The following is a 22,256-nucleotide window of genomic DNA, read 5'->3' as shown; positions in this document are numbered from 1 at the left end:
TATATCGTTAACCAAAACTTACTCTGTGTATTTAACTGACAAAAGTTAAGATCTTACTTAGTTTGATAATTGATTCTTATAGTTATAGTTATAGATTTCAAGGAGTTATCCTTTTAAAGCAGCTATCTGTAAGGTATCATAGCAAATTTAAACTCAGTAATACCAATGGGTTGTAGGGGGCGCCATATGGATTCTTTGCCCGGGTGATATTTTCCCCTTCCGCCGGCCCTGGTCGTTAGCACTAATTTAAGTATATACTTTAGTTCTTACCATCAAGGCTGAGACCTGCACGGTCGAATTTTTGAGCCCAAACAGAAGCTCAACCCGGATAGTGATGTAAACTTGCTCGGTTCAGTTCAACGGAGCGAAATGCTCGAGCCGGCATGGTTGGGATGAGCCATCGATTCACCCCAACTGAGCTATCAGCTCTGTTCGTCTCGGTTTGGGTGATCCATCGGCTTAGATCGGCTCACCCAGGCCGACAACCCTAAGCCCGAGCCGAACAGTTGGATGTTTGGCCAGCGCCCAAACAAATTTACTTTTAACAATATTTGGCCTTAGCCAAATCCTTGCTTCTCCGGAACTAAAATCCAGAATCTCGCGAACGATGGCCATGCTTCCTAGACTTCACGACTACCGAGACCGGCAGTCAATTAGTTTTTAGTATTCAGATAGAAACCACCTATCTTTCATGTTTATACACGGTGTTGTTATAATAATAATAATAGTAATAATAATAATAATAATAATAATAATAATAATAATAATAATAATAATAATAATAATAATAATAATAATAAGTTGTAGTAACAGTAGTATCATTGATAATAATTACACTGTCTATGTAGGATAGTTGAAGAGAGTACATGAAACTACATAAAATTTAGCTCCATTTGGCTCGTTCTGGCTCGACTCGACTCGAAACTCGACCTGAATTCGAGTCGAGTTGGAGGAAATTTTTCGAGCCGAGTTCTTGAGTAGAGCTTAAATGTGTCTGTTTCGAGTCGAGTCGAGTTTCAAAGAAAACTCGCTCGAAGTCGCTCATGGCCATCCGTACAGCCTTCTTATTCGATAGAAAAGGCGGTTTTCAGCCTGGTGTTGAATAGAGCACTGAAGCTTCAACCAATACTCTGGCAACACTGATCTGACAAGTGAAGATCAATGCAGTGTGAATTTTACACCGGAATAGCGGATCGAGATTTGGGGGGAAGGGGGCCTTCATCAAGCAGTTAATTGAAAACGGTTGAATACGATGATGATATATTTATTCATTGCTTGGACCCCCCAATATTTTCTTCAAGTCAGCGCCTATGAGCTGAAGTACATACTTAGCACATGAATATCATATGTGCCAAGTGTCAGATACCTAAAAAGTAGCTAGGATACCTGAATGGCACATGCCTAGCAAATCTTGTGCTGTTAGGAGCACTTGCTGGGTGGTTACCGATACATCTAAAAGTATTTTTTTAACAAAAGGGACACTGACCAAAGCTTAAAACCCACTTTATTTTAAATTATATATTTTATTATTTTTTAAATTTATTTATATATATAATATAAATATAAAAATAAAATATATAATTTAAAAGTGAGGGCACCAATTACTCCTATGAAAACAGTAAGCACCACTCTCACTTACTATTTCGCCATAGGAAATGAGGGTGTTTCACCCAGTATTACGATTGACACCACTGTCTTGCCATGGTATTCCCAACAGAAAGCATATTATCCCCGTTTTCTCCTGAAATCTGGACTTGGCCTTTTTTCAGTGTATATGCAATTACTCAAAAACTTACAGTTAGTAATACGCATTGTGTTGATTTTTGAGTGGGTTTGTTTTAGTTTAACGTTCCACGGTTATGCTAGGGCGGCTAAAGAAGACGTGGACCTACTGATTACAGTGAAACCACTTCGGTCGTTCAACTGTACCCACACTGGGAATCGAACTTGAGACCACGCGTATTGTAGTCAAGCGTGCTGCTTACGGCTTTGCTATAGTCAAGCGTGCTGTAGTCTGTTTACGTCTCTGCGTGACATCATTGAAATTCTATGGTTAATCAGAGCAAAAAATAAATAATATAAAATAAAAATAAATAAATAATTTTTAAAACTTGTTTATACTTCACATAAGCTACTGCGAAAAGTAGTACGAAGAGTAAAACTAGATATTTCCAAAAGGAAACAAATTATTGTTTTGTCCTACTTAGATGAGTAACAATAACTCTGTGGGCCCCCAAAGCTGACTTCGTCGCCATCGAGGGGCGACATTTTTCCTAGCGTACAAAGAGATAGATGTGCAGTATCCATGACAATTTATTTAAATTATAGCACTATTTTTTTTTTAATTTCTTAGGTATTATCCTTTCTTTAGTTCTCAGAGTAGAAATTTTGTAAGCCTGACTGGGTTTTTGGACGCCCTTATGGGTAAAGACTCCGGGACACTGTCCCAGTCGTTCCTGCCTAGTTACGGCTCTGGATATATGTTTATGTAATGCATTACGACCTTATGAACTTGTATAAGAAACAGAATGTACTTAAATTGAGACGCGAACTATGCGAAATATCGGACTTTGAATCTAACTTGTTTGATGATCCAACCCAAGACCACACATAGCAAAGGTGAGTGCCTTAGCTCCCACCACAAGGTTCAAGAAGTTCGTGTTATAAAATGTAAATTAAACACGGAGATGCGAAACGCTAATAAAGCATTTGATCAATTAGAAACAAAATATATTGTAGTAATAATTTACCCTATTTGTTAAGATCATGAATGTTATATTTTGTTTTTAAAATAGAATATATTGTACCAAAGCAGAATGTATTGGATAATAAATGAGATATTATAAAATTTCAATTTCGGTCCGATTTAATACATTCGTGCTGCTGGTTGCGTTATCCGTTAGGAGGTATTGATCAATTCTGATTCAAAGGAAGGGAATAAACTACTGTATAGTACTGGAGTTAATTTAATAGAGTTTAATTGTATAGGCAGTAGTGAGGCTATATGAGACAAAGTCTATTGTTAAAAAGTGAAATATGGGTTACTATTAGGGTTTCTCCCAGATGTAATATACTCACTGATGTTTGAACCTGGAACACACGCATGGAAATCATTAGCGCTAGCAAATTAGCTATGAAGAGGTACAGCGTACCATAACTGTCAAGAATGACGTCAAAAAATAAGAAGCGAAAACGACAGACTGTACGATAATAATACTTTTACAATTTTAATTTCACACTATTTATTTCGAGATTTTCGAGACGAGACCGAGATTTGGTCCTCGAGACCGAGACCGAGATCGAGACAAGCTTCTTTTGACCGAGACGAGACCGAGACCGAGACATGGATTTTTGACTCGAGACGAGACCGAGACCGAGATCGCTATTTTTCAACCGAGACGAGACCGAGACTGTACAAAGTCTCGTCTCGTCTCGTCTCGATACCATCTCTAGTCTATTGCTGAAAGTGAAATATGGGTTACTATTAGCGTTTTATCCCAGGTATCTTATACCCACTGATGATTGCACCCGGAACACACGCATGGAAAGCATTTGTGCTAGCAAATTAGCTACGAAGATGTACATACTTCATACCATCATTCTGTCAAGAATGAAGACAAAAAGAAGAACCGGAAACGACAGACTGTACGATAATAATACTTTCACAATTTTAATTTCATACTATTTATTTCGAGACTTTCGAGACGACACCCGAGACGAGACCGAGACTTGGCTTTCGAGACCGAGACCGGGACAAGTATCTGCTGACTGAGACGAGACCGAGACGGCAATTTTTGACTCGAGACGAGATCGAGACCGAGACCGCTACTTATCAACCGAGACGAGACCGAGATTGTACAAAGTCTCATCTCGATACCATCCCTACCTGCGAGAGTTTTAATAACAATTTTTATAGAGATAGATGGTGAATACTTCAAATTATATACTCGTAAAGAAAACACCTACAGAAATTGTTGCATGAGTATCTTAGGATTCAGAAACATGGATTTTTGGATAGCGCACATATTAATTCTTAAGTAAAGTCTTGACCCGACTACGATAGATCGCATAGTTTTGGAGCTGTGGGCCTTTGAAGTTCATTTTTTCATGTTTTCGTCAGCCTATAACACCGAAAGGAAGCATTTGTGTACCCTGGTTGGTCTATACTTTTTGTCTTATCTTGGTGTCAGGAATCACCTCCCAAACGTGGTCGGTGTTATTTTGAAATACCCTGTAAATATATGAGAAAGGCGTTTCACAAATGGCTCACTTAAAAGAAACAAGAGTGCTCTCCTTAAAGCTTAGAGTGAAAAATAACAAGGGTTTTACGAAATACGAGCCTCCAAGGGCAAATGATGGCTTTAACCTTTTTCCATTGTTTTAAAACATTTCGAAACAGTTTGGCGAAGAAAGTTAATATTTTGTTCAAATACTATCGTTACTCAAAAACACTGACTACATTAGTACTTCACATTTCAAAAACCCATTGGAAACTCTTAACTGGTGTTCAGAACTCATTGAATATTTCCATTTGAATTATATTTGAAATAACATTTTCAAACAGTGAAAAGAAAATATAACATGCACTGATATATAGGGCTACGTATAAACCTATACTTCTGACACCGGAGATCGTAAAATCCGACCACCTTCGACTTAAGTAGAGATATAAGACTTGTTTTCTAGACGCTGAATCCATATCGAAGAGTAATTTCACGATATCTCTTGCCCTTTTGGCTCTCTGGAGATCAATATCGTAAGCAGTAATAGATGTTCACCACTTCCGGTTTCAGCAGAGCGATAAGCATGGAAATCCAATCAATTGTTGGGGCTCAGAATCAATTACAAAAATTTAGTTCTTCTTATCTATTAGGCTACTGTTTTTACTTATTTTTAAAAAAATATTTTATCGTCCCACGATCATGAACCGACATTAAGAAGATTATAATACTGGGATCAAATATAATGGTGGAATGACGAAAGTGGAATGAAACGAGGGAACCCCAAGAAAATCCATTCACACGGTGTTGGTCCAACTTAAAATTCACTTGCCACGAGCTGGGAACTGGGATCGAACCAGGCATTTATATATTAGAAGCGAGCTCTCTACAACTAAGCCACCGAGGCTCCTCCGTTTACCGTATGGTAATCAAGTTGAAACAGAAAATGGTTTATTTTCACCACTTTTGGTTTCAATACAACGTTAAGGAAGGAGAACGGAATCTGTTCTTCGGACGTTGAATCGATTCAGAAAACAGCGTCTTGCTATCTCTATGTCTTCTGGTCTGATAGCTGTCGGGAGACTCACAGATGAATGAACGGACATAACCGTCTTATAAGATTTCTCATACTTATCCATAGGATAGTTTGGAAGTCTAAAAATCGAGATTCTACAACAAACGATCTCAGATATCTGGTAACGAAGGAGTGATGATACTTACTTTATATAAATTTTGACGTACGTCTGTTAAGATCGTTTACAAGTTAAACAGTTAATACGGCTACACAATAAGGAACTTAGGAAAGAAGTCGACTAGAACATATCTGAAAAATATCTCCCAACCTGTTTCCAACAAATAGAGCAACAACCCTGAACAACCTCAGTTAAAGTTTCCAGCAGAGTTGGATTCGAGCGCGAAATCTCCTGATTTAAACTGTAAGCGCTTGCTATTCATTTATCCTCGCTTGTGGATCTTTAAAGCAGGAATCCCAGTGTGAAAAAGAATCTTGTTTAGTAATCGAGATGACAGAAATATGTTATGCATTACAGGAACCAGAAGAATTCTCCATTTCATTTAAGATCCCTCGAAGTTCTACACTTTACCGTTCTTGTATTTGGTCTTTGGAACCGTGGTTAATGTATATGTAGTCAGCTGTAGTACAGCTTAAGCTAAGGTATCTATGTCATCTAGACTCCGTTCTGAAACTGTAGAAGCTTCATCAATCACAATTCATGCTTTTAAGTTATTATTATTATAAAGAGAACAAAGATGAACTTATTATGGATGAAATTGTTGGAAATTATTAGTTCGGATTTAGGCGAAGTCGATCAACTAGCGACCAGATGTTTACCATTCAACAAATACTCGAAGAGAAATGGAAATACAATATCCCGGTACATCATTTGTACAACATTCTTACAGAATTTGGAATACCGGAAAGGCTAGTTATATTAAGATGTGTTTAAATGAATCCCAAAGTAAAGTTTCAGTAGGAAAATTCTTGTTCACGAACTTTCACCCGAGAATGGCCATAAAACAAAGAGGTTCGTTGTCGTCATTATTACCGTATTTATTCGCGTAATTTTCGCACTTTTTTAGACGAAAAAAATTGTTTTGAAACAAGGGTGTGTAAATTATGCGGGGAAAAAATTAGCCACATCAGTGATCATCATCTAATTTTTCCCCCAGTCAAAATAACACGAAAATACCGGTACACATTTTCTTTGTAGCAAGAATTGACAACAAACAACTAATTCTTAATTTGTAGAAAAATAACATTAAAAAATTGATTAAGAAGTCGTGTGGTTTCTTATCTTACAACAATGGCTTTGCTGCGTTGCCAATTGTTCATTGGCTACCGTAATTGATTCCTGAAAAAATGCTGTTTCACAAAAAGTTTCCGCGTGCGCAAATTACGCGAGGAAAATAAAATATACAGAAAATGCCCTTCAAAATTGGGATGCGAAAATTATGCGAGGGCGAAAATTACGCACGTATTTACGGTATTTAATTTTGTTCTAGAATACTCTATAAGGAAAATCGAAGACAGCAACCAGGCGCAGAGGTGAATGGTATTCACCAGATTATAACGTATGCTGATGATGTAAATATAATAAGATAATAATAGAAAGAAAATGCAGAGATCTTGTTAAACACATGCAGTAATATGGGTTTGGAAGTAATTGCAGAGAATACTAAATACATGGAAGTTCGCCGGGATCGTAATGTTGCAACAAATGATGGATGCATGAAAATACCAAATAATACTTTCGACAAAGTAAGTACTTTTAAATATCTAGGGTCAATGTTAATAGACCAAAACCATATATACGAAGATATCAAATGTCGACTGAAAGCAGGATATTCATGTTATTATTCATTTCAAGTTTTTTGTCATCGCGAATTTTGTCGGATAATTTCAGTTTAATATACATAAAATGATTATCATGCTTGTTGTGCTGCATGGTTGTGATACATGGTTGCTTACACTGAGAGAAGAACACTAGCTGTTAGTACCGTATTTAATAATAAAATCCTGAGGCAAATATTCAGACCGAAGGAGAACGGAAAATGGGAGTGATGAAATTCCGTAACGAGAAACTGCATAGTTTATACCGTTTATCAAACATTGTTAGGGTAATCAAGTCTAGGAGGCTCAGATGAGCAGGTCATGTAGCCAGAATGGAAGAAAGTAGGGACGCTTTCTAAGCTTTAATTGAAAACTCAATCGGAAAACTACCATTGGGAAGACCTACCTAAGCACAGATGAGAATACTATATTAACATTGATCTCGCAGAAATAGGAGTACAAAGTAGAAACTGATCTAGTTGGGTAAGGACAGAAGTCAATCGTGAGCTCTTGTGAACGCGCTATTGAACTTCAGGGTTCTGTAGACCTTAGAGTTAGTTAGTTAGTTAGTTAAAGATGAACTTACTTCCACTTACCTTGTAATTTCACTGAAACAGGTAGCTGTGCTTTTCCTTTTATAATAAACAGCTCTTTTCTACAAAAAAAAAAAAAAATAAAAAATAAAAAAAAATATGAGAATACTTAAGAAAATTCATTACTGCTATTCGAATTAATAATTCTATATTTCAAGGCTGTACAAAAGTGAGATAACATATAGATACATATTTTGTGAGCAAATAATGAACACAGAGTATTAAGCAATAGCAATTAAAATTGGCAACAAAAAACAATGTTACGGAAGTGGTGTTGAAATTTTTCATTCTCGTGCATGATAAAACGTGAAAACTTATACTGAAATGCAAAGTAATTCAGGGCCGCAGTGACTCAGTGGTAGAGCGTTCACCTCTTTGGTCCCTAGTTTGATCCCAGCTCGTGCCAAGTGAACTTTCCGGAGGACAAACACCGTATGTGTGGGTTTCCTCGGGGTTCTCCCATTTCCTCTCATTTTCTTCGTTCCACTATTTCACTAATTTTTCATCACCGTCTCCTTTAGCGTATCTGGCATAATCGTGGGAAGTAAAACTCAAAGATTGCAAAGTAATTCAATTCTTTCTCATTTGAGTAGCTTCTCTATTTGTTAATGACTGTTTCCACCCATAACACGTACCACATCAAATTTTCAAGTATCCTTAATGTATCCAACTGATAGGTAATAGCATTGTTTCTAACGAGAGATTACATTAATACCACTCGGACGGTTTGATTCAACATCCGTACTATCAGCATTATTTTCGTTAATTATAAGTAGAGCAACCCAAAAGCATAAAAAGCATAATAGCAATTTAGACATAGCATACATAGTTGGTACCTTGAACATGGTTTGTGTTTATTTAAGGGCCCAGAAGAAAATAATTTTAAAAGCATAATAAAGCATAATTTGAGAAAATAAAGCATAAAGCATAATTTAAAATATATAGCACAGTTCTTGGAAAATTCTGTATAACTGCAAGTTTAACATACTACAGTATATTAATGTTTTTAAAAAACCAGTATTTACAAAGCAAAATCATTGAGAACAAAACAATGCAACAATGAAAAGCTTATTTTTATTTCTGTAAACGTTTTGGTGTAATCCTTTGATGTGGAGAAAAAGAAGGAAATGAAGAAAACTTTCCGCCAACAATGAGTACACAAGAACTCCACACTATATTGTTATGTGTACCATTGAACTTGAGCACTTTCTGTATTTTTTTTTTTTTTTTTTTTTTTTTGTGATATCTTTTACTTTCCATTTCTGTATACCTGTAAGGCGCACACAAGTGAAACAAAAACTGACTCGAGTAAAGCATATCTCTTTACAATGAATTAAGTAGAAATTTTATTAAATATGAAAGAAACTGGTTGCATAAAATATTAATAAATAGATCAAGATATTTAGAATATTTAATGTATAGCAAACATTTTACATTATACACGATTAATATAAAACAATGACTGAAATTAACAATAAAGTATAATTTGGGAAGAAAGCATAATTACACAAAACAAATAAAGCGTAATGTGGGTTGCTCTAATTATAAGAAATTATACATAAGTAATCGAGATAGTTAGAATTTGACGTTCTCTGCAGTTTCATATCATTCATATAGGATTTGAGGTTCTTTACGAGAGGTTGAGGACCAGAAGTAGAAGAAAATATCCATAATAATAATTTTATTTCTTTAAAAGATGTTGACAGTGAAAATTGCACACGGGCCCCGCAACACCCAATTTTAATCGGTGAATCGTTCAATCGGTGAACCTCTCCTAGCAATCTCCTAAGCTACCCTCACCGTAGGATTAGCGTATTCGTCGAGATCAGTTGTATCGTATCACCATTTTTGTCTACAAAAACAGGTTAACACTGCAATACAGAGACAGTTTCTGTAACTTTTAATAGAAAGATGGAGGCTGGAGAACCCTAATTGCTTACTTCATATTTTATGGTTAAATTTAGTTGAGATATTTTTATTTCAATTCTAATATGACGTTTGACGAACACTGAGATTGTTAGTCAAACTCAATTGCTGACAATCGTAAAGTAAGTCAAGGTCTATATATTGGATATATGCAGTGGCGGCGGTTGGACGTTGAAAGTGGGGGGGCAAGACATGATCTGAATATTTGATATCAATGTTAGTTTTCCTGGTTGCTTGTAACACTTCGTTTGACGAAAGGTTGTATAACTATTAGGATACTGTCTTTTTCAGTTAAAATACCGTATATCTTGTTTCATATTTATTAAGTAAATTGACAAGAGCAACGGAAGTAGATACTAGCCTCTTGTACTCTGAAACAGCGAAGGTGTAAGAAGAGATTTGATTCCTTACTCATGAATTGGAAAATTGTGTGATCAGATTAGTGGCCTATTAAATAACAAATTTGCAAAACAAATAAACAGAAAGGATAATACTAATCAAACAATCATAGTAATGAATATGAGGCTTGTTTTGCAAAAGTTATATTGAAACTGGAAATTAATGAACAAGTTATATTTTTAATTCCACGCATGCTATTATATGTGTTATTACTCTTAGAATGACAGTGAATACTACAAGCATATGCAACGACATTTAAAGAAATACTTTTGCAGATTCCCGAAACATGTTCGTTGCTATTAAGTACAGTTATCACTTTCTTGGAATATATCAAAATTCAGCAATACTTAGTCACTCCACAGTTCAATTATACAAAATAATCCTAAAACCTAGAATTATGCTGAATTTACTAAATTTAATTGTATATACAAAACTGTATATGTACACCCCTAAACTCGTATATTACAATGCAAAATTAATATTCCTTACTGAGCTCCTTTGTGGCAAGCGGTTAGCGTACACGCCTTTGACGTGGGAGACCCGGCCTCGATTCCCGGGGGGGGAGCTCAAGTGGTTTGGACTCCACGTTGATCATTAAGTCCACGTCTCATGTAACTTCGCTGCTGAACAGGATGTTAAACTGAAAAAAATCAAATCAAAATATTCCTTATTCTTAGAAAGAAGAAAATACATTTTAGGAACTGTCGATTTTTGTGCAATTAAAGAATAACTTGTGAAACTTGTGAAGGATTTCTTTTCTTGCAAAATGTTATCTCAATTAGTCCCACAGCGGCTGACTAACATATCGTGCCCTTGCAAGAAGAAATTAAAAGTACGCTCGAATTGTGGCGCTCCAATAGGTTAATTTTTGGGCCATTTTTAGTGGCAGTTCAAACGCAATTCCTGTAGCTTTCTTAATTCCACGGGAAGACAACCAATACGTATTCATGGAACGACAAATATTTTATGGCACCATTTTTATTCTATGAACCAATAATACATACAAAACTTTATATTTCCAAATGAAACTATATACATTAATGAGTAATTTTTAAAAAGTGGCGGGGGCAACTGCCCCCCTTTGCCACCCAATCGCCGAACATGAATATATGAAGGTTGTGTATCAGACGAAAAATTAGGCTGAGAAAAATGCAATGAGAAAAATTAGCTTAATTATGTAATATTTAGTGGTGTCTCAAGCGACCTCAAGTTTACAATGCACTTACAATATACAATATCAGATAAATGTCTTTTCAGGGCCGGCCCTAGGCAATTTGCCACCCCATGCGATGGAATCATTTGCTCCCCCCACCTTTCTCCAGAATGAACCATTCTTAAAAGCCACGAATTTAAGTATCCTACCTCATCATAAACAACGAAAGGGAGGGAAAGTACACTCGCAATCGGAAATACCTTAACACTTCAAACACAATCACATTGTGTTTGTTTTAAAAAAAAGAAAGAAATAATAATAATCTATTAATTAGTGAAAAATAAAGTAAACACACCTGCATAGGATAGATGGTAATCTTTTTTATAGAATTCAATCTCAATATATCAGTTTGCAATTCCTGTGCATCTAATTTTTTTTATCTCTATTTCTTGATTTTCCTTTTGTATCTGTTAAAAAGTTTTTTTTTTAACACTTCTTTCTACCTTCAATGATATGGAACTTGTTTGTGGCAAAGACAAGATTAGTTTTCATATCAAATCTGTGATAAGTAACTAAACGAAATACGTGTTCGCTACTGTTCGAGAATTGAGATCTTGTATACAAAACAACATGGGCGGCGATTAGGGGAGCAATGGGGGGCAGTTGCCCCCGCACTTTTTTTGAAGTAACACATTAATGTATATAGTTTCATTTGGAAATGTAAAGTTTTTGTTTGTATTACTGTTTTATAGAAAAAATTGTGCCATATAGTATTTGTCGTTCCGTGAGTGCGTGTTGGTTGTCTTCCCGTAGAGTTTAGAAAGCTACAAGAATTGCAGTTTAATTGCCACGGAAAATAACCGAAAAATAACCTATTGGAACACAATTCCAGCATCTTTAACCGAAGGTGTAATTATTATTATTATTATTATTATTATTATTATTATTATTAGTAGTAGTAGTAGTAGTAGTAGTAGTAGTAGTAGTAGTAGTAGTAGTAGTAGTAGTAGTAGTAGTAGTAGTAAAACACGTAAATTGACTCGTAACTCATACGTGTGGATGTTCTGTCCTTAATTTTCAGTTTGTTTAGTTAGAATAGCTTGGAAACTATGGAGCAGAAAAAAGAATTTTTCATTTCCACCCATAACTAATTGGATGAGGCCTCTGTAACGGGAAACTAGGGAAATCGTAGTCTTCATAAAGTAACACTCTGAATTGGCAACATTACTGATGTTTCAGTGCATCAAAAGGTATGTTAAGGATCTGTCTACATTATGCAATTCCTGAAAACAATGAAAAAGAAACTTTGAAATTATCATGATAAAACTTTTACTTACATGCACCCGCCAACACTGCTACTATCACAAAACGAGTTATCAGCTCTACAGCGATGCTGGGAGTGCCTTCTGTTTTTATTCGAACACTGGTTGGGCCGCAGTGGTTCAGTGGTAGAGCGTTCAGCTCTGTTGCGGGGGTCCTGGTTTGCAGCCTGAGCCAAGTGAACTTTGTGGAGGACAAACACCGTGTGCGTGGGTTTCTTTCGGGGTTCTCCTGTTTCCTCCACTTTATACATTCCACCATTTCATTCATTTCTCAACATCACCGTCTCCTTTAGCCTAGCCGGCATAATCGTTGGACGTAAAAATCAAAGATATTTTTTTTTTTTTTTTTTTTGGTTCACACGTTTCATCATGTAGGCAACAACTTTACGAAGAATAGAAGTGTTAATGTTCTCAATGGCACTGCGAATGTTCTTTTGCAGGTCTTGTAGGATTCCAGAATTATTCTTGTATATCTCTTGCTTTAAGTATCCCCATAGAAATGAATAGCAGTGTTGCCGGTTGCATGTAAGTAAAAGTTTTATCATGATAATTTCAAAGTTTCTCTTCCGTTGTTTTCCGGAATTGCATAATGTAGACAGATCGTTAACACACCTTTTAATGCACTGAAACATCAGCAATGTTGCCAATACAGAGTGTTAATTTATGCAAACTACAATTTCTCTAGTTTCCTCTTACAGAGGACTCATCCGATTAGTTATGGGTGGAAATGAAAAATTCTTTTTTCTGCTCCATAGTTTTCAAGCTACTTCAACTAAACAAACTGAAAAATAATGATAGAACACCCATACGTATGAGTTACGAGTCAATTTACGTGTTTTACAAAAAAAAAATGTACTCCTTCGGTTACATCTGGCAACACTCTCCGGTTCCTAGTGTACTTCAATCATTGGTTCCTAGTTTACAAATATATGCATGAACAAAGCTTCAGTTTGGTATAACCATTATTTGTGTATCGCTTCAGATTCAAAAGTTCTACTCTCATAAACTCCGGATTGCATTGTATATTGGACACCCTGTAGTATTGAACGAGTATTATTCTACACTCGAAAAGACGAGAAGTAATTCTAAAAATTTTCAGCTATATTGTTCTTTTAAGAGCAAATTTCAACTGGATTGTTTTTTACAAGAAAAAGAGTAGAGATGAAGTCTAAGATCAAGTTTTCATGTTACATCAATCATTTTTCCGTTAAACTAGGGTGACCAACCGTCCCGTAAAAACGGAATTGTCCCGTTTTTTCACTACCACTCCCGGTGTCCCGAAAAATTTTCCGTCCCGTATTTACGTACAGTAGGTGCAAAAAAAGCTTTCCATCTAAAATTTCCTGATTTATAGCTATTATCATTTTCTAATCACATAGCTTAGAAAACAATAATATTACTATTTTCTAAGCTATGTAATTATATTGGAATATGTCTAATTACTGAGCAATGTCATTACGACGTTTGCGATATTGGATGTGGTGGCTGCACTGTTTTCCCTCCTAGGCATCCCCCTCCAAGACTCCCACTCCGCAGACGACAGTGCAAGGGGCTGAAAGTCTTTTGAAAAACAAATTGTTTTTACTCTTTGTTTCGGGCGGTGGAAGACTGAGGCACTGTCATCAGTACAGTACAGTGTTTCCGTGATTTGACTAAGGTGTAACATACTGTTATCTACGAAAGGGGAAGAAAAGTATAGAACTATAAAAGTGAAAATAAAAAGAAAACTAGTTGTAAGTGAAATAATGTTTAAAAGTAAGAAAAAGCAAATAAAGGGAGTTGGAATCCGATGCTGAGAGTAGTTTGTTATAAATTCTGACGGTGACAGATTATGTTGATTGACAGATATTGATGAATGTTTTATATATTTTAGTAATGTGTTCAAAATTTCATTTTTTGTTAGTTGCTTATAGTTATTTGTTATTTAATTAATTCCATAACCTTTTCAATAGGTTTTAAAATGAAAAAGTGTAAATTTGCCCTTTGTGTGTGTGTGTGTGAGAGAGAGAGAGAGAGAGAGAACGAAGAGGCAAAAATATATATTTGGGGAAGCAACTTATCCAAAACTAAAAATTTGTCCCGTTTTTTCTAGTTGATGATTTGGTCACCCTACGTTAAACAAGTTTGGTTTTATAGACAAAGTGTAAAAATGTATGTTGAGTTAGGAAGTTTTGGTGGGTTCGACCCGGTGGATCCACGTGGGTTCGCCCCTGGTCCCGCTTCCCCCTCCCTTTAGAATATACATTTTAATGAAAGTATTATGAAAAAACTCAGTTCAAGGTACAGTAGTTGATAATCATTTCATTTCAAACAGCTCTGCTGTTTTCCAAGTGATTTGATCACACACAAGATCAGTTTCATGTTTATGTATTAAATGATGTTATAGACTTTGCTTAAGAAACTAGACTGAAAATATCTTGGTTTGAGATTTCATAATATTATAAATAGGAAAAAGTCAAAGAAATTGTGTCGTAAAATGTTATTACTTCCGCGAAAAATGTTGAAATATGTTGTGAACTATTGCAAGCATCTTCTCAAAAGATCTACTTAGTTCACCTTCTTAAAAGCATTTGAAAAGACACAACTAACGTAGCGATCTACTTTTTACAGGACCAAATACCATAAAATGATTCAGGATAGATTTACTTTCCCAGATAATTATACTTTCAATGATAGATTCGTTTTTATTACAATGTAAACATTCCATCGAAAGTATTAATAATCTACTCATCTTGTCAAAGATTATTTACTTCTAACAGAAAGATTGATAACTATGTGGGAAAATGAAGGTTTTAAGGTTTTCGCGCATGTCGCAACATATACTCTCACGGCAGGAATATGTACCTATCCGCTAGCAGTGTAACCATCCACTTAAAGAATTCACTAAGATAAGTAGTTACTCCATAATGTAAACTAGCTACAAATATCGGCAGTGAAAATGAAATGAAATTTCTGAGTTTTACGTCCGATGGTTATGCCGGTTAGGCTAAAGGAGACGGTGATTATGAGAAATAAATAAAATGGTGGAGTGAAGAGTGGGAGGAAACGGGAGAACCCCGAGGAAACCCACGCTCACGGTGTTTGTCCACCACAAAGTTCACTTGGCGGAAGCAGGGTTTGAACCCGAAACCCGACGCATCAGAGGTGAACCGCTCTACCACTGAGCCACCGCAACCCCCAAATATCGGCAGTGTATCTATATAATACCTCGAGGTAAATCATACTTCCCATGAAATTCAAATTGAGAAAGTAGTCCTAATTTTGAAATTTTTTATCTTCATTCCATTATTTCAATCAAAAGTCATACTTAATCTTGTGATTTTAAATTTTGATTTGTAAGAAGCGTCGTTCTTAACTATTTTGTTATAAAAACAAATGGTAGGGGAAGTTGTTTAACGTCTCTTTCAATAGCGAGGCTATGTGAGACGCGACCTATTATTAACGTGGAATCCGAACTACAGGAGCTCCCACCGGGCATTTGGGGTTCAGAACCCCCCCCCCCCCAGGGAGGTCAGGGAGTTCACCAGAGGCAGTCCAAAGGTGAATGTTTGGTGCGCGTTATTGCACGATCGAATTATCGGGCCATTCTTCTTCGCTGAGGATACAATCACATCTGCAGTGTACCTGGATATGTTGCAGTGTATGCTGTTCCTCAGCTGATTCAGTATCGCCCCGATGTTGATTTTCAGCAAGACCGTGCACCACCTCATTGGGGTTTGGACGTCCGTGCCTATCTCGATAGGACATTTCCTGGGCGATGGATTGGTCGTGATGGACCAACAGCTTGGCCTCCACGCTCTCCTGACATAACCCCATTAGACTTCTTTTTATGGGGTTATGTCAAGGATGAGGTCTACCGAACACGTGTACCAGATCTTGAAACCCTGCAGCAACGAATAACCACAGTCGTTGCATCGTTCCCTCCAGTGATGTTGGCTAATGTGTGGCTGGAAATTGAATATCGCCTAGATGTGCTACGTGCTACCAAGGGTGCTCATGTGGAAGTGTACTGATGTTACCAAAACTTTTATAGTTTGTAAACAATTCAACACCAGTTTCATATTTCTATCTTATTTCTAGCCTGAGTTATCAATTTCTGTAATCAGGGAAGGACTTCTCGGACACCCTGTACATTATATACGTTTAATGTAAAACAGTGATTGAAATTAACAATACAGCATAATAAAGCATAATTAGGAAAAAAATAAAGCATGATTAAACAAAAAATAAAGCATAATGTGGATTGCTCTAGTAATTATATCCCGAGTACGAGAAAATTTTACTTTATTAATTTTATCAAATCTTTGTTATAAGTAGAACATTCATTTCAGCGAAATCAAACTTGCATTGACTCATATTTGAAACCAGAAAAATGTTTTATACAGCTTTCAAATAGTTTTAATAAACTTTATTCTTCTCGTGCGAAGAACGAGCATTCTCGTAATATTTATACAAAATTCAAAGTTATACGCCTAGTAGTTTTGGAGAGCTAAAGGGTAAACAAATTGTCAAGACCCTTATTAGGGATTAGTAGCAAATTCTGACTTATCTGCAGTCTAGGGTACAAGGATCTAGAGTAAAAAATTTCAAACTTGTGCTCCTACAGTTAGAAACTTCCATTTTATCTGCAATCTAACTAAGATACAAGAAATTTTTTTTCTGCAAAATTTCGAGATTCTACTGCTACACAAACTGAAATATATATATATATATATATATATATATATATATATATATATATATATATATATATATATATATATATATATATATATATATATATATATATATATATTTTCGAATCTTTCCGAGGAAAAAATACTGTTCTTTATCGGTGAAAATGGATCTTTTTGTTTTCACTAGTACGAACATTCTTTTCGTTTTCAACCTATGATCAATCAAACCTTGATAAGTAGGACCTGGGTAACTGAGAAACCTCTGTTACTGGGAATTTTGTGGTTCAACATTACCTCTACAAGAGAGAGATCTACTATTTCAAGAGTTCTCTTGTGGCTAAGTGGTTACCGTGACGTTGGAAACTCAGGTTCGATTTCCGACAAGAACTCATGCGGTTCGGATCAGACGTTAAACTGTAGATCGACGTCCTATATTAGTCTTGTTGCTGAGAGGGATATTAAACTAATCACATCGCCTATTTCAATCTGCTATGTAAGAAACTTAATTAGTGAGATACCTCTATAAGTGGGATTCAGTTGGTGGTCCCTCGTGATCCAATTTACCCATATTTGACTGCGGCTACCAAGTTACTTTTTAATTTTTATGGCATTGTTTGTTTGCTCTGTACGTTTCGTATTTGCATTTCCTGGGAATTAATTCTAGATCACAACTTTCAGTGTGATCTTTTTATTTACTCCGTGGGAATGAATCCTGTTACTTTGCTATAACCTTGAAAATTATATAACGATTTTACCCGAAGAGCAAGGATTTACTTAGAAACATGAATTTAAAACTTCATTATTTTTAATTAAATAGTTCACCGCCTTTTTAATAATGTATTTTGAAGCTTGTTCTATTAAACAAAGGTGAGAAAAATTTGCCTTACAACTGTGATATAACAGCGTAACTATATATTTTGAAAAGCCTCAACATGTTTTTTAAAAGTGCATGAAGTTATATTATAATAGCAGAGCTACCTGTTTCGGGAATGCCAAGGTGTGTGCAGGAAACTGCAGCAAGTTATAATAGTAGCGTAACTATGTGCTTTACGAGTCCAGACGCGTTTGCATGTAAGTGTAAATACTTTGTTTTTATAATTTTTATAAGAATTCAGATACCATACGATAAATTCATAAGACACTGGTATCTACAGCTTAATGTATGGGTATAGTTAAATTACATGTACCGCACGCACATCAAAAACAGAATTCAGCGTTTCCATTATCAAACACAAGTCTGTTGAATTGTTCAGCTACTAGAAATTTTTGGTGTGCAAAAACAAAACAGACCATATCTCCTCAAAAAGTAGTTTTGAGAAAATCATTGTTAGTTAAATTTTCTGTTTAGCTGAAAGGCCGATGGGTGCCCGAAGGGAAGAACACGGCTGTCCCTCCCTCTGGCTCACGAAAATTTATACGTAATATAGCAAAGAACGTATATTAAATAACAGAAATACCAGAACAACCATGGAGATGGGCTCCCCTCAAGAAAACTTTCTTCTGGAGCTCTTGGTAAAAGCCGTAAACTTATGGATACGGTAAAACTTATACATATGATAACGTTGCACAACTGTAGATACGACTTTTTGTCTTGATCAGTCAACGCCCCATAATCATATGATTTTCCTGCTAATAAATTAATTTCAGCGCAATCTGAAGATGCGGTCTTCTCATTTGGATGGCAGAAATGCTCATGTAAATTTTCGCAACTTGACCACAATTGATTTGGAAGAAAACCCATATCATCCTTTATAAAATTTTTGCCAAATCCGCAAAATCGCAAACGAATGTAACTCAGTCTCTAATTATAGTAGTGGAACGAGTTAACTTTATTTACATTGTAATTGAGTAGCTTTTCTGTAGGTAAAAGACTAGTTAAAAACTTCCAAAAGTGGGAAATAACAGAAAAAATTTACAGAATTTCCGACAAAAATATTTGGTTTCATTTTTTCTTTTTGTTGTTTTTGTTGTTTTTGTTGTTGTTGTTTATAATTTAGCGCATTGTCTGGGCGGCACCAGAAAAAATAGCCGTATCATAGTACATTTCAAAGATATACCTAATCTGTGAATGTTATGATGATTGCTCCGATTGCTCTAGTTTCGATTAAGAAGTTTCTCTGCTACCTGGAAATATGCTTCTAACGCGAATAAAGGATAAAGTATTCAGAGAGTAATTTCAACATCAAATTCTGTCATAGTAATTTCCATTGATTAAAAACCGATTGATTGTACGAAGAGAGAGAGAGAGAGAGAGAGAGAGAGAGAAAGATTCTTTAAATATCCTCTTTTTCACGGTAGCGTAGCGGTCACTAAAAATTAAATTTATGTTATCCATCTCTATTTGGTCAATCCATCTGAAGTGGTCCAAGATGGTAAAAATGGTCGCTCGACCATCTCCGAAAATTATAAAAATTTGAGTGTGACGAACCCTGTGTATGAGAAGGTCAATAACGCCATTCATGTTGTGGTATGTACCAGGCCCGTAGCCAGCCCAAAATCTTAGGGAGGGCCCGGCTGAAGTTAGGGGGGCCCGATCCAACTATATGATAGTTCATCACTATATTATAGTTCTTTTGCAAGAATACTGTAAAACTTTTAGAGGCCAGCAAAAATTTAGGGGGGGGCGGGGCTCCCTTAGACACCCCTGGATACGGCCCTGGTATGTACTAGTGTTCCTGAATGGCGGCCATCTTTGTTGTCGGTGAAGTGCTAATTTTTGCGTTAGCAAGCGTTTACGAAAACTACAGTTGCGCAGGACGTAGGAACCAGACGAACACAAAACAGAAACTAATATTAAAAAGAAAGACGAAGGCATACGGGGAATAGAAACTTTTGCTTCTAAATAAATACGCAGGGTTGCAAAACCAATGCGTGAAATCACCAGAAAAACTACAGAAAATTACACTTTTAAAGGGACTGTATTTGGGATCGAACCCGGGACCCCAAGCACCAGAGGTGAACGCTCTACCACTGAGCCACCGCTGCCCCTATATCAATGTAAGTTAAAATGCAAAAGGAAAACCAATGATGTAACCGCGAAAAACATATGTATGATGGTATGGATGGGACGAAGTGTAGCAGACTCGGGCAAAACAAACGTGTATTCGAAGGGCAGAATAATAGGGCAAGACACCACGATAAATGGTAGACGACAAGTAACTGCAACAGTGTCTATGCATGGAAGTGCATCTGCCTTGACAGTTTATACCTTCCGAGGATATTGGGATTCTGTTTGGAACAGTGAAAACCACAATTGCAACCCGCGATACGATCACTCGTTTGGAGACTACATAATCTACAAAGGACTACTTCTTATGGAACAGCAATTCCGCACCTCACTCCGGAGTGTAGGACATATAATCTTGGATTGGTGATCAAAAGCGCGACCTACCTGTGATTGAAGCCCACTCCTGGACACCGTTTTGTACGTTTCTTGTTCAATTTTCTTGTTGTTTCGTGTGAACAAGAGACATTTCGGCCCACGTTTGTTTAAACAACACTATCTGAAACAAAGTGCGTACGGATGGGAAAGGCCAGCCCTGTTCTAGTTTACATTTCTTTACGAATATATCTTTTCCTTTGCTCGGTTTGCTACACTGTTTCAGGACGGTCCCAAACAGTCACAATATCAGAGAAAAGCATCAATATCCTCGGAAGGCATAATTTGTCAAGGCGGATGTACTTCCATGCACAGACACTGTTGCAGTTACTTGTCGCGTACCATTTATCGCGGGGTCTTGCCCTATTATTCTGCCCTTCGAATACACGTTTGTTTTGCCCGAGTTTTCTACACTTCGTCCCGTCCATACCGTTACACATATGTTTTTCGCGGTTACATCATTGGTTTTCCTTTTGCATTTTACCTTACATAAATATATCATACACCCCGCTTCTCATTTCAATACCTTACGCTATATCCAAGATGGTGGCTTTGAAGATGGCCGCCAAGTCAGTGTTATAGCATATCAAATATCTTGATATCCTGGTGCTGCCCATCTTTTCCGTTTCCAACATAAACTGGTATCTTGCGATGTTTACCTTAGTAGTAATGGCGTTACTTTACCGCACTCTTAATAATCCAATTTGGGTCCCCATGCACCATAGTGAATGAATTAGGGATGCTTTGGCCCGGGATTACGTCACCTATTGAAATTTTGCTTATGCTTATTCAGGGGCCATGCACGCTGGTACGAATGAATCAGAGGTACCTTGGCCAGGCTATGACGTCATTGAATTGGGAATATTGGATCAGAGGTCATGATGATTCTTTAAAATTACTAAAAATATGATCTTGATGATTCATTATGTTATGAAATAATACAGGTTTACGAATGCTTTCGTTCCCTTTTATGGCATAAAATTTGGAGATTGTTATATCTTTGATGAGATGGACTAACACGGGTGCAAATGAAATCTTTAGTTTTACGTCCCACGATTATGCCGGTTAGGCTAAAGGCCCATACAGCAGAGGTGAACGCTCTACCACTGAGCCACCGCACCTCTACTGGTATGAATGAATTAGAGGTAGTTGGTTCGAGCTAATATGTTCGTTTGACGTCACTGAACTGTGATTTTTAGCTTGGAGCTTATGATGGCTTGTTTCGTTCCCTTTTATGGGTATAAAATTACCAAAACAAGGTTTGATTTCTTTCTTGATGACCTATTACATTATGAATTAGTAGACCCCAGTAATAGTATAAATTAGTATTAATATGAAACTCGAAAACTTTGGGGTTCCTTTGTGGCTAACCGGTTAGCGTATGCGCCTTTAACGTGGGAGACCAGGGTTCGATTCCCGGAAGAAGCTCATGCGGTTCGGATTGTTATCCCTTTGATGAGATGGACTAACACTGGTGCAAATGGAAATCTTTAGTTTTACGTCCCACGATTAGGCTAAAGGAGACGGTGACGATGAGAAAGGAATGAAAGTGTGGGAGAAAATTGGAGCATAATGTTGTCCACCACAAAACTATTTTTCGCGGGGTTTGAACCAGGGACCCCATACAGCAGAGGCGAACGCTCTACCACTGAGCCACCACGTCCCTTATTAGTGCGAATGAAGTAGAGGTATTTGGATTGAGGTAATGTGATTGTTTGATGTCGGGGTGACCTTATT

General features: G+C 36.6%; 1 protein-coding gene across 6 annotated transcripts in view; it reads right to left on the bottom strand.

The window, feature by feature from the left end:
• The window catches only part of LOC145672463 (fatty acid synthase-like), a 342,995-nt gene that overhangs the window by 260,281 nt on the left and 60,458 nt on the right, over positions 1 to 22,256 (bottom strand). For 4 of the 6 annotated variants that reach the window (XM_081741622.1, XM_081741632.1, XM_081741635.1 and 1 more), the window contains exons 2-3: positions 10,479 to 10,629; positions 7,668 to 7,726 (exon numbers count right to left, since the gene is read on the bottom strand). The gene's annotated coding sequence lies outside the window, so the exon portion shown is untranslated. The remainder of the gene's footprint in view (positions 1 to 7,667; positions 7,727 to 10,478; positions 10,630 to 22,256) is intronic. The other 2 variants (XM_081741630.1, XM_081741627.1) reach the window with 1 other exon arrangement.

The sequence above is a fragment of the Thermobia domestica genome, chromosome 2, assembly GCF_964235325.1.
Source record: "Thermobia domestica chromosome 2, izTheDome1.hap1.1, whole genome shotgun sequence".
In the NCBI taxonomy this organism is placed as follows: domain Eukaryota; kingdom Metazoa; phylum Arthropoda; class Insecta; order Zygentoma; family Lepismatidae; genus Thermobia; species Thermobia domestica.
The sequence above is the reverse complement of the archived record's forward strand: the minus strand, read 5'-3'. Positions and strand labels throughout refer to the sequence as shown.